Here is a 15,476-nt window from a genome sequence, read left to right as displayed (position 1 = left end):
TACAACCCAAAAGGAGAACAAATAATGCCAGATCGAAACTGTTGAATCCAATAAGAACATAGATCACCAGCTAGACATTAATAATCAGCACATAATACTAACCTAAAAACACAAAATCTTGCATTAATATAGTGCCTTTAACACATATAGTAATACATTCCAAAGTGCATCACTGGAATAATTATTAGGCAGAGGAACTGACAGTGAATCACAAAGGGAGAACTTAGGGCAAATGGCCAATTGCTTGGAAAAAGAGGTAGAAGTATTCTAGAGGAGGAGAAAGTTAAAGGGTTTACTGAGGACTTCCAGAGATTAAGATTTAAGTATCTAAAGGTATAACTGTTAAGAATGGAGTAATTGAAATCAGGGATGCAGAATTGGAGGAGCACAGAGCTCACAGAACATTGGAGGAGAATGCCAAGATAGTGCAAGTTTAGTAAGTTTCTCTTCAACGTTTTGTTGAAGACATTATTTTGTGAATTTTCTGAGTTAAGATGCATGCTAATATCAACTGAGAGACTTATCAAGCTAATTGAAACTTCTGACTCTATAGCACTTGTTTCCTCAGTAGAAAACTAGACAAGCCACTGAGACCTACTCAATGGTAAACTTGCCTTTATAGCTGGCCTTTAACTTGCTTTTAACTGCCAAGTGCATGCCATGCTTTTACAAAACTCAATGACTCCACAATAATAAGTGAGGCTATAGAGGGATTTGAAATCAAGCTTGAGGATATTACAGATGAAACGTATGGTGTTGGAAAAGCACAGCAAGTCAGGCAGCATCCGAGGAGCAGAAGAATCGACGTTTCAGGCATCAGCCCTTCATCTGGAATGGATTATGCCTGAAACATCCATTCTCCTGCTCCTCGGATGCTGCCTGACCTGCTGTCCTTTTCCAGCGCAACACGTTTCAACTCTCATCTCCAGCATCTAGAGTTTTCACTTCCTCCTTGAGAATATTACAATTGAGCCATTCCTGGGTCAGGAGCCAATATCGGTCAGTGAGGTGAACAGAATGTGAGAGTTGGATGGGGCAGCAGAGTTTTAGACAACTTCAAAAATGTGCAGGTGGCATAGATAGGAGGCTAGCCATTAGTACTCTAGAATAGACAAATCGAGAGGTTATAAAAGCATGAGGAAGGCTTTCAGGAGAAGATTAAATGAAGTAGGGACAAAGTTGTCAACATTAGGAGGTGAAAATAGATCATCTTAGAGATGGTGTTTGATATCTCATTCAGATTGAGATATCACCGCAAGGTTGGTTCAGGCACAGACAGTTGCCAGAGAGAGGGATAGAGTTGGTGGCAATGGAATGGAGGTTGTGCAAGGAAACAATGCCTTCTGTCTCACTCAGTACTTAGGACCAGAAAACTTTGTAGAGGCAGTGGAAAAGGTGTGACAAGGTAGAGCTGGGTGATGTCACATGCACATGTGAAAGCTAATGTTGTTTTTTCACAGGATGCCACTGGAAGGCTGAACAAGAAGTGCAAGTGAACCACAGATAGATCCCTCAGGGGCACAGAGGAAGCTAAACCGTTGCAGGCAATCCTCTGGCCATGGTTGAGAGATAAGAATGGAGCCTGGTGAACACATCCAACCGGATCACAGTGTTGGAGAAGGATGGTGTGGTAAACCATAGAGTCGGAGAGTCATAGAGCTGTGTAGCACGGAAACAGACCCTTCAGTCCAATTCATCCATGCTGACCAGATATCCTACATTAATCTAGACCCATTTGCCAGCATTTGGCCCATATCCCTCTAAATCTTTCCTATTCATTTATCCATCCAGATGTGTTTTAATGCTGTAATTGTGCCAGCCGTCACCACTTCCTCTGGCAGCTCAATCCATGCAAGCACTACCCTCGGTTTAAAAAGGTTGCCCCTTAGGGCCTTTTCAAAATCTTCCCATCTCACCCTAAACCAAAGCCCTCTAGTTTTGGACTCCACCACCCCAGGAAAAAACCTTGTCTTTGTACCTTATCCATGCCCTTGATGTTTTTATAAACCTCTATAAGGTCACCCCTCAGCCTCCCATGCTCCAGGGAAAACAGCCCCAGCCTATTCAGCCTCTCCCAACATCTCCAACCCTGGCAAAATCCTTGTAAATCTTTTCTGAATCCTTTCAATTTTCACAACATCCTTCGTATAGCATGCAAAAGCTTGACACTTACCCTGTTTCTCTCCAAATGGTGATGTGGGATTTATCTGTATCTACCTGAGATATGATCTGAATGTCTCACCCCAAGAAAAATGTAATGTAGGTGAACCTCTCAAAATGTGTTGTGAATATGGATGTAGTTGGGCTCATCATTTTCTTCAACAAGTAGGTACTTCCTAATATTAGGAGAAAGTGAGGACTGCAGATGCTGGAGATCAGAGTCGAAGAGTGTGGTGCTGGAAAAGCACAGCAGGTCAGGCAGCATCCGAGGAGCAGGGTTCCTGATGAAGAGGTTATGCTCGAAACCTCAATTCTCCTTGAATGCTGCCTGACCGGCTTTTCCAGCACTACACCCTTCGACTTCCCAATATTAACCAGTATTGGACTGATCTCCTGGACCAGATTCAATTGCCAAAGGAAACAGAGAAGAACTTCCCAGGTTTCTCATTCTCAATTTGACCCACAACTTTTTTTGCCTTTCTGTGGGAGATCACACGATTTTTGGGGAAGGTGAAATGGGTGATGCAAGTATGGTAAATGCATAACCCTCAGAAACTGTGTGGGGCAAGTTGGAAGAGGCTTTTTTCCCTGTCTGTCATTGCTCATGTGTTCAGACAGTTAAGCATTTCCCATACATTGTTAAAGCTGTTCAGCAAATCCCTGGAGCTTTAGTTTTTTTTGTTGTGTTTTTGTCAAAGTATAGAGTGGAAATTCATTTTGTCAACACAGCCTCATTAGTTATCCAGAGAGGAGCTTTCAGTTGCACCGTTAAACAGCTAACATGTGAATTGCTGTGCACAACAGTTTATGTAAAAACATGCACTTCATATTTATGCTGATGACATTTGGCTCTTTCTGCACAGCTAAACAGTCGATCTTCCTGCAGAAGGAATCTGCCTCCTTGGAAAGAAGGAACTTGCATAATGAGTTCCTTGCATTTTACGAGGAGATGGCAAATTAACACATTCGCGCCGAGACAGTTTCAGGAGCCTGGTTTGAGGGCTTTGCTGACGGAAGTAAATGTCAGCGGTTGCCCTGTTGTGTGAAAACAAAAGGAAAATTCTTTAAGAGGGAAATAAAAACTTTCCCCTGTAACCAAAGAGGGAGAACAATGTTGTTTTAATGTGTTTATCTATTAATGTCATTCCAAGAGATGGGAATTATGTACGAAGTGATGAGCAGCTGTGTTAAAAGCTAGGAATGGATGGTGGGATTTGTTGATAGCCTGGAATGTATTCCCCACCTCCCTCTCTCCCCTGGTGATGAGTTCTTGATTGTACAGGGCACTCACCTTTCCCAGTTTGCTGTGTGTGGTATGCTCCCATTGGAGACCTCCCACCAGTTATGGTCAGGACGTCAATCTGACCCTTTGAACGTGTGGGTCAATCGCTGATGATTTGTGGCCACCTCGGGATCAAGGCAGTGACAAGTCTATTGTACATTTTACAGGATGCAGTTTGAGTCTGCCTCAGGCAGGCACCAGGCCCCAGCTCTCCAGAGGTAGGCTGCAGAAAAAAGATACCTTTGTGCTGTTCTTCCGATTCAATTGAGTGTGGTCAGGAAGGCCGCCTCCGTGTTAGTTTTTGGTAATGAGCTATGCAGCACGGCTGGGGCAGCCGGCTCAGACCACGGAGACAATCTTCACATTCAGTTAAACTGGGGCTAATGGCTTAAACAGACACCTTCCCTCCGCCTGAAGGAGAGGGAGCAGGAGCTCTCTTCAATGCTCAAGGCAAAATCAGCCCAAGTATTACACAGTTCATCAAACATATCCAATGAGAGAGTTCAAAGCAACTTGCTCCACTGGCACGTTTAAATGCTAAGGTCCCATGCTTTCTACCTGACAGCTAATGTCACATCTACAGCAGAGACACAGGCCATTTGGCCTAGCAGGTCTGTGCTGTCATTTACCCTCCACATCAGCCCTCTCCACCCAATCTTTATCAGCATTTCCTTCGGATTCTTTCTCCTTTATGTCACTAATCAGTTTTCCCTTAAATGTCTCTGCTCATCACCACAACTCCCTCCCTATGTTATAAGTTTCACAAACTCCCCCATCACTCTCTGGATTTGAGGTTTCCCTCTGGATGTATTCGTGACCATCTTATATTAATTGGAATCCCAAAAGTTGAAATATCCTTCTTGAAGTCCTTATTGAAGTCTCTTCGTGATTTTCAGGACAACAATCAGGCCTCCCCTTAGCGTTCAGTCTTCCCAAGTAAGGAGCCCTCACCTACTCAGTCTTTCCTGATGAGTATGCCCTGTTGAATGAAAATGGTTGTTTTTTTTTCAGACTGGATGTGGAAGTGGGACTGAAAGCATTAGCGACGTCCACTCAGGGACGAATTGGTTTTTCTCACACAACCACCTTCCTCAGCTTATTGCATTTTCATATGTGGGTGAAATGCCAGTGAGCAGGAAGTTTTATCTCCATGGGTACCAACTCCTGGGCAGCCTATTTAAACAACACCTGGACAATAGTTCATACTTGGTAACCCAGGAGCATCATTCGATCTCTGCTTGCTGGTATTTTCTTGTCGAGTCTGGCATGAGACCAAATGGAACCAGGGAACTGATAATTAAGGGATAATTGGGTGAGAACTGGGTGAGTATATTTGTGGAGCACGAGTAATCAGAATGTTGGAGTTTGCCGATTTTTAAAGAGATTCCTTGTTTTATTCACTTCTGGAATGTGGGCATCGCCAGCTGGGCCAGCATTTATTGCCAGTGCCTAGTTGCCTCTTTGAGGTGGTGGTGGTGAGCTGCCTTCCTGAACCACTGCAGACCATTTGCTATGGCTTGATGCACAATGGCCTTAGGGAGGGAATTCCAGGACTTTGATCCAGTGACGTTAAACTCTGACCAAAAGGTAGGGTCAGGCTTTCACAAGGTTCTCCTGAAAGCTGTGCCAGAGATTCAGGAAGTTCCTTTCCCAATGGAATGGCAAGAAAATGCCATCCTGAATAACAGAGGTAGCCTGGACTGAGGGCCCTGTAGAGGGCTGTGCCATGGGTGACTCAAGAACCTGGCTCTAGTGCCTCAGCAAGATGAATGATCTGCTCACCTCTTTCAGGAGATGTACCACTGTCTACTCCAATGCTTTAGGTCCCTGAGTGTGAGTTACCATTCCAAGGTTGCCATTATACCAGACTGTCACACTGTCCCCTTGGTATTAGGCATTACTGTCAGATGCCTCGTGTTCAATCTCTGTCATTTCATTGAAGCACTATTTGAGGCACAGCAGCAAGGCCCCATGCTCATCCACCAGGGTTCAAACCGAAACTGTGAAAGGAGCTGTAGCTTACTGACCTTCCATCACAACTAGGAGAACAGATATGTCTGATCATCTTCGGCCTGCATAGGACAATGGCACAACTTCAACAGATTCCGTTTTGAGTTGAGCCGGCCCCAATCAGGATTGCTGGAATAGGCCAGGGTGGTTGCCTCACATGAACAGTCCCAGTCACGTCCACAAAGTAATCATTTAACAACAATCAGCAAGACCGCAAATGACTGAAACTTTCTGAGAGCTGATTAATGTGGTCAAGTTTCACCCCTTACACTGTAAGTATCTGTGTTAAGGAATGGCTTGGTCATAAAGGAGTCAGGTAACTGAAGAAAATTGTATTCACCAGAACTTGGAGAAAGCTATCTACCCTGCCAACTGCATATACAGCCCGGTTTCTGAATACGTTTTCAGATTCTGCCTGACAAGACTGTGTCCGTGAATAAAATTCCAGTGGGCTCTGGTATTAATGAGTGCAAGAGAGATGAGACCATCTGCCTGAAGGTTTCTGAATTTAATGACAAAACTTTAACTCCCTGTCACGTAACTGAATTTTTGTTTCCTGCCCAACTAGGTTCTGCAGCTCACCCTGCTAAATGTTCCGGGGAACCCAGAAGTTTCTATCCTCTATTTTACTCGCGTTCTGGTATATTAGAGAATCCTAGGTTTGCTGAGTGCTGCAGTTTTGTCATACAGTGTGTAAGTGCTCAAAGAACTCTGAAAGTCATGATGCAGGTTGTCAAAGTCAAAGAATCGCCCAAATGATTTTTCGCACTTTCCTCAGTTCCACTGGGATCTCACAAAACCTTCTTGTTACAGATAATCAGGTCTGTAGCTGCACACTCCATAGTTTCATTGTTCTGAGCATTTTCTCCTTTTTTTTTTAATTTTAAAGGGCCTGCTGTCTTCACAAGTGGCTGGCTGGCATTTTGCTTGGTCAGATTTGTAAACATTGGAGATAGCAGTGTTGCTGACCCTCTCCCCATGCCAACAGTTCAGAGGAAACTTGTGTGACAGACACAATGCAATAGCTGACTGTGTTGCAGACACCAACTGTAGCCTTTCCAAGTGCTAAGTGGTACCATCTCAGAAGCAAAACTTTCCCAAGGTGACAGTCTCTTTTTCTCCCTATCCCCCACGCACCTACCCACTCCCCCAGATATGTCTTTTATTATGTACCTGCACAACTGAAAATAGTCAAAATGGACCCTACTCTACTTCTGAAATTCAGATTTTAAATACCCATAGAAAAATAAGAAGGAGCTGCTTTTATATTGTTCCTTCCTAATGATATGTTAATGCGTTTTACAATCAATGAAATAAAGTTTGAAATGTAACTGTTATATATGAGTTGAAAGGCCCCATGATGTAAGAATGCCTTAAACACTACCCACTATGATAAGATCATCTGAACTGATGGGCAGAACAGCTGAGGATGTGGAAGAAGTGAGACCTAATGTCCAGGTCCTCTTTCTACTCTCCGTAACAATGTCTGTCATATCAAAGTAACCCATAACTCATTGCTAACATGTAAAACACTACCTCTTGTTTAATACAATAGCATTTTGAGGTAGACCAGAAAGTAGTTTTCCTGTACCACATTGGGCCAAGCGAGCCTTGTAGATTCCTTCATTTACAGCAGGTGGCGACAGCAAAGCTACCACATGGTGAGATGCAGATGTAGTTTAGCTGCACTTATATTGAATAGTGATGAATGTAATGTAGGAAATGCGACAGCCAATTTGCACACAGCAAGTTCTCTGAGACAGCTGTCTGAGAACTACCAAATAATGTTTTTATTGACCTTGGTTGAGAGATAAATTCTGGTCAGGACTAAATCTCCTTTTCGTCTTTGAAATAGTGTCATGGGATCAGTTTTGTGTAAATGTATGGGTGGATGGGGCCTCAGCTTAATATCTCTTCCTGTAGACAGCATTTCTGACTGAGCAGCACTCATTTCAGTCTAGACATTAGTGCTCAAGTGGGTTGAAACTCACAAACTACTAACTCAGAGGCCATACAGCACGGCTCACTGAGCCACAGCAGGAGAAATGATAACTGTATAGGCCATCCTAGTCTGTGACACTTTATCAAACAACCTATAGAACACAAACTTTAACTCCTATTTTGTGTTATGTGTGAAATAGTGAACGTTTTTGAGTGAGTTTCTGTGTGTATGTGAGTGTGTCAATGAATGTGTATGAGTATGTAAGTGCATGTATGTGCAATTTGTGCATGACTGGGTTTACATGTGAGAGAGTTTGTGTAAGATAGTGTGCATGTACATTTGTGTTGAACATGCAACAGCATGTGAGTAAATGTGTGACAAAGTGTGCACCTGAGTAATTGTCTGTGTGTGCTGACTATGTGAGCGCAGGTGTAACAGTGTGCATATGTGTGTAATTGTCTGTATGTTACTGTGCACTAGTGTATTATCTGTCTGTGCAAGATGTATATATGTGTTAATGTGTCCATCTGGGAGTTAAAGTATCTCTGTGTCAATGTGTCTGTCTGTGTGTTAGTGTGTCTGTCTGTATTAATGTGTCTATTAGTGTGTCTGTCTATGTGGTAGTGTGTCTGTCTGACTATGATTGTGTGTGTGTGTGATGTGTGTCAGTGTGTGATTTGTGTGTGTGTGTGTGTGTAATTGTGTATGTATGTGTCTGTGTGTGTGTATCTGTGTCTGTGTGAGTGTGAGTATGTGTGTGTGTGCATGCGTGTGTTTGTGTGTATGTGTGTGAGTGTGTGTGCGTGCGTGTGAGTGTGTGTTTGTATGTAAGCGTGAGTATGTATGTGTGTGTGTGTGTATGTGTGCGCATGTGTGAGTGTGCGTGTGTGTGTTTGTGCGCGTGTGTGTGTGCTCGTGTGTGTGAAACCTGAGCAGAAACAGGATCTTGGCGAGACATGCAGACATTGAGATTCAATAAGAGTTATACATTAGCCCCTAAAATTGGGGCTGGTTGCCATAGCTCTCTTGTCATCTCAGCAAACTGAACTTCATTCAAACTCTTCAAGCAATATGACATGCCTAATATACAGAAGAGGGAATTGGTGTATTAGTCTGGCTGGTGCTAACTATAAAACTCATACTGTGAAAACCAACAAGAGGGAACCTGTCTCCTTAAATTAACTGCATCTGCATCATGTTTCAGTGAGGCCCAGTTATGGGCCGTCACAAATAGACACAGAGCAGTCAAGCAGGCTTATGTTAGGAGGAGATGTGAAGGCTCAGTTACGGCGCTTGAGGGTTACAAGGTAGCCAGGAAAGACCTAAAGAGAGAGCTCAGAAGAGCCAGGAGGAGACATGAGAAATTATTGGTGGATAGGATCAGGGTAAACCCTAAGGCTTTCTATAGGTATTTAAGGAATAAAAGAATGAGGAGAGTAAGATTAGGGCCAATCAAGGATAGTAGTGGGAAGTTGTGTGTGGAGTCAGAGGAGATAGGGGAAGCACGAAATGAATACTTTTCAACAGTATTCACTCTAGAAAACGACAATGTTGTCGAGGAGACTACTGAAATACAGGCTACTAGACTAGGTGGGATTGAGGTTCACAAGGAGGAGGTATTAGAAATCCTGCAGAGTGTGAAAATAGATAAGTCCCCTGGGTCGGATGGGATTTATCCTAGGATCCTCTAGGAAGCCAGGGAGGAGATTGCCGAGCCTTTAAATCGTCATTGTCTACAGGAATAGTGCCAGAAGACTGGAGGATAGCAAATGTGGTTTCCCTGTTCAAGAAGGGGAGTAGAGACAACCCTGGTAATTATAGACCAGTGAGCTTTACTTCAGTTGTTGGTAAAGTGTTGGAAAAGGTTATAAGAGATAGGATTTATAATCATCTAGAAAAGGGATAGTCAGTACGGTTTTGTGAAGGGTAGGTCGTGCCTCACAAACCTTATTGAGTTCTTTGAGAAGGTGACCAAACAGGTAGATGAGAGTAAACCAGTTGATGTGGTGTATATGGATTTCAGCAAGGCATTCGATAAGGTTCCCCACAGTAGGCTATAGTACAAAATGCGGAAGAATGGGATTGTGGGAGATATAGCAGTTTGGATCAGTAATTGGCTTGCTGAAAGAAGACAGAGGGTGGTGGTTGATGGGAAATGTTCATCCTGGAGTCCAGTTAACAGTGGTGTACCGCAAGGGTTGGTGTTGGGTCCACTGCTGTTCGTCATTTTTATAAAGCGTAGAAGGGTGGGTTAGTAAATTTGCAGACGACACTATGGTCAGTGGAGTTGTGGATAGTATTGAAGGATGAAGGTTACAGAGAGAATAGATAAGCTGCAGAGCTGGGCTGAGAGGTGGCAAATGGAGTTTAATGCAGACAAGTGTGAGGTGATTCACTTTGGTCGGAGTAACCGGAATGCAAAGTACTGGGCTAATGGTAATATTCTTGGTAGTGTAGATGGGCAGAGAGACCTCGGTGTCCAGGTACACAGACCCTTGAAAGTTGCCACCCAGGTTGACAGGTTTGTTAAGATGGCATACAGTGTTTTAGCTTTTATTAATAGAGGGATCGAGTTCCGGAACCATGAGGTTATGCTACAGCTGTACAAAATTCTGGTGCGGCCGCACTTGGAGTATTGTGTACAGTTCTGGTCACCGCATTCTAGGAAGGATGTGGAAGCTTTGGAGGGGGTGCAGAGGAGATTTACTAGGATGTTGCCTGGTATGGAAGGAAGGTCTTACAAGGAAAGGCTGAGGGACTTCAGGTTGTTTTCGTAAGAGAGAAGAATGTTGAGAGATGACTTAAATAGAGACATATAAGATAATCAGAGGGTTAGATAGGGTGGACAGGGAGAGCCTTTTTCCAAGTAAGGTGACGGCGAGCACGAGGGGGCATATCTTTAAATTGAGGGGAGATAGATATCGGACAGATGTCAGAGGTAGTTTCTTTACTCAGCGAGTAGTAAGGGTATGGAATGCTTTGCCTGCAACGGTAGTAAATTCGCCAACTTTAAGTATATTTAAGTCGTCATTGGACAAGCATATGGTCGTACATGGAATAGTGTAGGTTAGATGGGCTTCAGATTGGTATGACTGGTCGGCACAACATCGAGGGCTGAAGGGCCTGTACTGCGCTGTAATATCCTACGTTCTATGTTCTATGAGTCCTGGAAGAAACAAGGTACATCAGCGGGTCTGTCGAGCTCAGGAAATCTTGACAAGAACATTGAAAGGAGGCAGCTCGGGCACAAACCCAATTCTGAAAACCTTGGTGCAGAAGGGAAGGGCAAGTAACCCAGGCAAGAAACAAGAATCAGAGGAAAACTGTCCACTCGGAACCATAGCTAACAAGATGGGAGATGGTTGTGGTTGTTGGAGGCTAATCGTCTTAGTACTAGGACATCAATGCAAGAATTCCTAAGGATAATGTCCAAAGCTCAACCACCTTTGGCTGCTTCATGATTGACCTTGCCTCCATCATAAAGCCAGAGGTAGGATGTTCACTGATGTTTACAATTGCATCTCCTCAAACAATGAAGCAGTTTACACCTGCATGTAACATGACCTGGATGGTATTTAGATTTTTGCCGAGTTAGTGACAAGTAATATTCACACCACTCAAGTGTGGGACTCAACACATCCTCCTTTGATATTCACCAGTGGTCCATACCACTGAAAACTTCACTGAGGATTACTTTTGACCAGAAACTGAAGTAAACTGAAGCTACAACGGCGGAACATTCTGTGGTGAATCACTCATCTCTTAACTCCCCAAAGCAAGTCCACCATCTACAGGGCACAGGTCAGGAGTGTGGTGGGGTACTCCCCACTTGAGTGTAGGAATGACTTCTGGATTAGTGGTGCTACTCCAACAACATTCAAAAAGCTCAGCACATCCAGGAAAAACCACTCGCCAAAATCGCACCACATCCACTGCCTTCACTATTCACTCCTTCCACCACCAATACACAGTGGCAGCAGTGTGTACCTTCAACAAGATACACTGCAGTAACTCGCCAAGACAACATTGGCAGCATCTTCCAAACCCAAGACCTCTACCACCTTGAAGAATAAAGGCAGCATATGCACCATCTCAACTACAGAAACAATTTGCTGTTCCTTCACTGTGGTTGGGCCAAAATCCTGGAACTCCCTTGGTATCAACACTTTGGGTGTCCCTACGCCACATGGACCGAAATGATTCAACCAGGCTAGGCAGAAAAACCCAAAACTACTTCTTCCTTCCGAATTTTCTCCTTTCTGTTTTCAGTCAGACATTTCATGCTAAGGGTATTATTCAATGTTCCTGCTGGTTATCTTTCATTCCAGGTCAATGATTTGTTTAAATGCGTGGGCCCTTTAAATGTTGCTCATGGTAACCTAAAGAGACTGACTTACACATGACACCAATTACAGTTGCTGGGTTTAGGGAAACCATTGGACCTGTCGCCTTCCGCTGGGTCTCCCAATATTAAAAATTAAAGGAAAGGTCCTTGGCTGGTAATCCAATCACATGGAAGGGATTGGGTGTCGAGGCGGTCTCAGTGATAATGCTGATGGGGAGGGGGGTGGTTGCTGTCGGAGGCTTCCTCACATCTGTGAATCTTGGCAGTGGCTGACCCCAAGCTTCAATGGGACACAGTTGAGAAATGTGTAACACAGCAGTTTACATTCACTGACAAAGCTGATGAAGCTGTGGTGAGTCAAGTGCAGATGGATTGCAAATTGTGTGACCTCTGCCCCATCCTCCTTCCCAATCTCTCCAAAGTGTATTTGATTATATTGTGTTTGGTGAGCGTGGAGTGTCGGATTAGAGACACGGGGATTCAGCACACATGCTTGGAAGTGTGCTATGACTGGGATCCTGCAGGGTCCCCTTGCATGACTCCCATCTATCCTGGAACAATGTCTGATTGGCCTGTAGAACATGGGGCCTTTGGCCTGTGTGACTGTGCCAGCTGAGATAGCTGGGTCTGCCAGTGCCACACAGTTAGTCATCACTTTCAGACTGGAAAGCTTGGGCTTGAAGCTCTCCATGATGCTCTGCGTCAACCCACATCTGGGCTCCTCCTCCCTCTTTGACAATGCGCAGAGGATCTGTGATGGAACCTGCCAATGCACAAAGCATCTCAGAGACCATGCTGAAATTAGATTAGATTAATTTAGGATATCTGGTCAGCATGAATGAGTTGGACCAAAAGGTTCTGCTTCCATGCTACACATCTCTATGACGGTATAATCAATGCTGTCTTGTATGCTGCCCCAAGTCCTGATCTCAGCCTTCTACAATAATTGTGACCTTGTCCTCTGGTACAGACATCATTGTTGCCCCAACCTCCCCCAGTCTGGGTGCAGTTCACCCAATGACCAGTGACTTACTCCCTACTGCTCCTATTGCACAGTGCCTGAACCTGACCAAACCAACTAATGGCGCTGCTTCCTCAGAGTCATGTAGCAGTGGCTTCCTTCCTCCAGCCTCTGAGGACTGGCCAGAAGGCAGTTCTTGAGTCTCTGAAAGTGAAAACACTGAAACAGGGTGGGAGAGGGTGTTGGGCGAACAAGTGGAGGAGATTGGGGCTGGAAAGTAAGAGGTCAAACCACTTGCAACTGGCACTCCCTGTCAGATAGCAGCTTGTGGGTGCGATGGAAATTGAGAAGGTGGATAAAGCTACAACACCTCATCATCCTGAATGGTTTCCATCACTCCCATTACAATGGCCTATATCACAGCCATGTAATACCTATTCAGGAGCCAGTAGACACAGGTGTACTTGCCCCCTTCTGGTTCAGTTACACCCTGCAGTCACCACCGTGAGGAGAGGTTGGTGGTTGGTAGCACAGGGTATGATTCACTGACATGCCATATACGGTCAGGGAACATTTTCCAGTATTTCCACCAGGTCTTTAGTCCCAGTCTTCAAACTCTGGCACCCATCCCCATTCCTTTCGAAGGATATGTCCTAACGCAGCTGTGGAACTGTGAGCTCTCTTCTTTCCTTATCCAGCTCAGAGATCTCTAATGATACATCAGAGAACTCAGGAGTCCTCTTTTTCTGGTGTGTTGTTCCATTTGTAGTCTCCTTATCATCCATCTTACTGAGGCTGATCCAGTGCCTGCTATAGCCTGAGTGCACCTCTCATTTAAGACAGACAGGTTACCTTGAAGAAAATTAAGTTAGTTGTATATTGTATGAGTCAAGTATCAAGCTGGATGCCACACTGAATGTGCAGCCCGTCAGCAATCAAGGTCAGGCTGAACAATGGTGGTGCACTGCCTACCTCAACCTGACTGGGTGCAAGGCACGCACATACTCGTGCCTGTTGGAGTGAAATCAAATTTGTCTTCAAACTTATTCTGGTTGAAAAATAAGGAGACCAGGAAGAACTCTCCTGCTTTTCTTCATATAGTGCCTTGGGGAGACAATCAATAGGCTCCATTTAGGTCCCAGTCAGCTGTTAATTCTTAGTCACCTTCAACTGTAAGTTGCTGCCATCTCATTGACTTTCAACAGAGTGTAATAGGGCCTCCTGCAGCAGTGTGACAAAGGATACTGAGCAGGGGAGCATGTGTAGTTGGGTAGACCCACTCTGGAGCAATGGGTGCCTTTGTTGGAAAGAGGGAGAGATAGACAACCAGATGTAAATTAAAATAATTCAATGTAAATATCTTTTGCTAGTTTTATCTTAATTTTCCTTCATGCTTGTAAGTAGCTGATGCCAGTGAAATAAAGAATCCCTACTTCATGATTTTTATGCCATCTGTGTGCTTGTTTCATACTACAAGAAACCTCCTCGGTGCCCCAAACTGGGATGGGGGAGCAGTGGCTAAGGGACTGCTGCACCCCATCGCTATGCAGTGTCTCCTGCTGCCCAGGAAAGGAGTGATGGCCATTCACAGGACATGTGAGGATTGGGTAGGTTTTGCATTGTGATGCCCCTACTGTTGAGTAGCAACCTGCTGCTATTACCTCCACTCACAAATGGAGGGAATGACTGCTGAGACGGGTATTGGGAAAGGCTCCTCCAGACCTACCCAGAGAGAGAGCCAGCACCCTCAGGAGAGCAGAGAGCAGACCAGGGAATAAAGGAACGCAGAGCCATCTATCCATTCAGAGGAACATATTACATGATGAAAGGAATCTAAAGTAAACAGCTAGCCGCAGTAACAAATAGTGGACATTGAGGTCAAAGCAGTAATTCAATCCAGTGAGGCCTCCACTAACATTCATAAACCATTCGAGCTTTGCAGTTCTACTTTATAGCCTTGTCAGATGACCGTGATTGAATTACAGTCTTGTAAGTCCTCACTGCCAATTGCTATTCACTGTATAATATTCATATGACAGAGTAATGAAGCTCACAGTAAAATTTACTCTCTTTTGTGAAAACTGCCTTGTCACTGTTGAATGAAGTAGCAAGCATCCTGCATTCAGGACATTTGCTGTCTCTATACTCAGTTCCCATGTCAGTACAGGGCTGTAAACTGAGTTATGTAGTAGCAGAAATCATGCTGATATTTTCGTCCATTAGTATCAACATCTTCCAGGCATGACATTGCCCCTCATCCATGTGTCCCAGTGAGGGGTTGTGGGTGTTGGGAATACAGGCAGTGCTGGACAGGAGGCTTGCAGCTCTTGTTCGATTGCTTACCTGGCCTGGATGACCCCTCCTTGATATACACAGTTCATAGGGGAAGGTGATGATATGAAAGGTTGGGTGGTGGGAGGAAGCGACAGGGATTTGGATAATTGCAAACCTGCCAATTGTGAGTTACCATGAACATCAAGGGACCTTCTGTTGGGTCACCTGACCAACAAGTTCTATGAAAGTTCTATGACCAGTCAGAACAAACATATCAATCCAACAAAGCACCCTTCATCTCAAGGGCAGCAATGTTCCATTGGTACAACCATTTGCAGTTAGTCCATTGCAATTTGTGTGTACTTGTAATGTGCAGCTTCTCACTCACTCAGAATGTTGTAGGATCAAGTTCCACTCAAGACCTGAGCCCCCAATCTAAGTTGATGTGTCTCATGTAAAACTGGGGGAGTGGTGCACTACTGAGTGTCAAATGATTATAAAT

This window comes from Chiloscyllium plagiosum, unplaced genomic scaffold (assembly GCF_037043375.1).
Source record: "Chiloscyllium plagiosum isolate Xiang-an unplaced genomic scaffold, Cpla_swu_hap1 HiC_scaffold_20, whole genome shotgun sequence".
Lineage (NCBI taxonomy): Eukaryota > Metazoa > Chordata > Chondrichthyes > Orectolobiformes > Hemiscylliidae > Chiloscyllium > Chiloscyllium plagiosum.
This window is presented reverse-complemented; position numbering follows the sequence as displayed.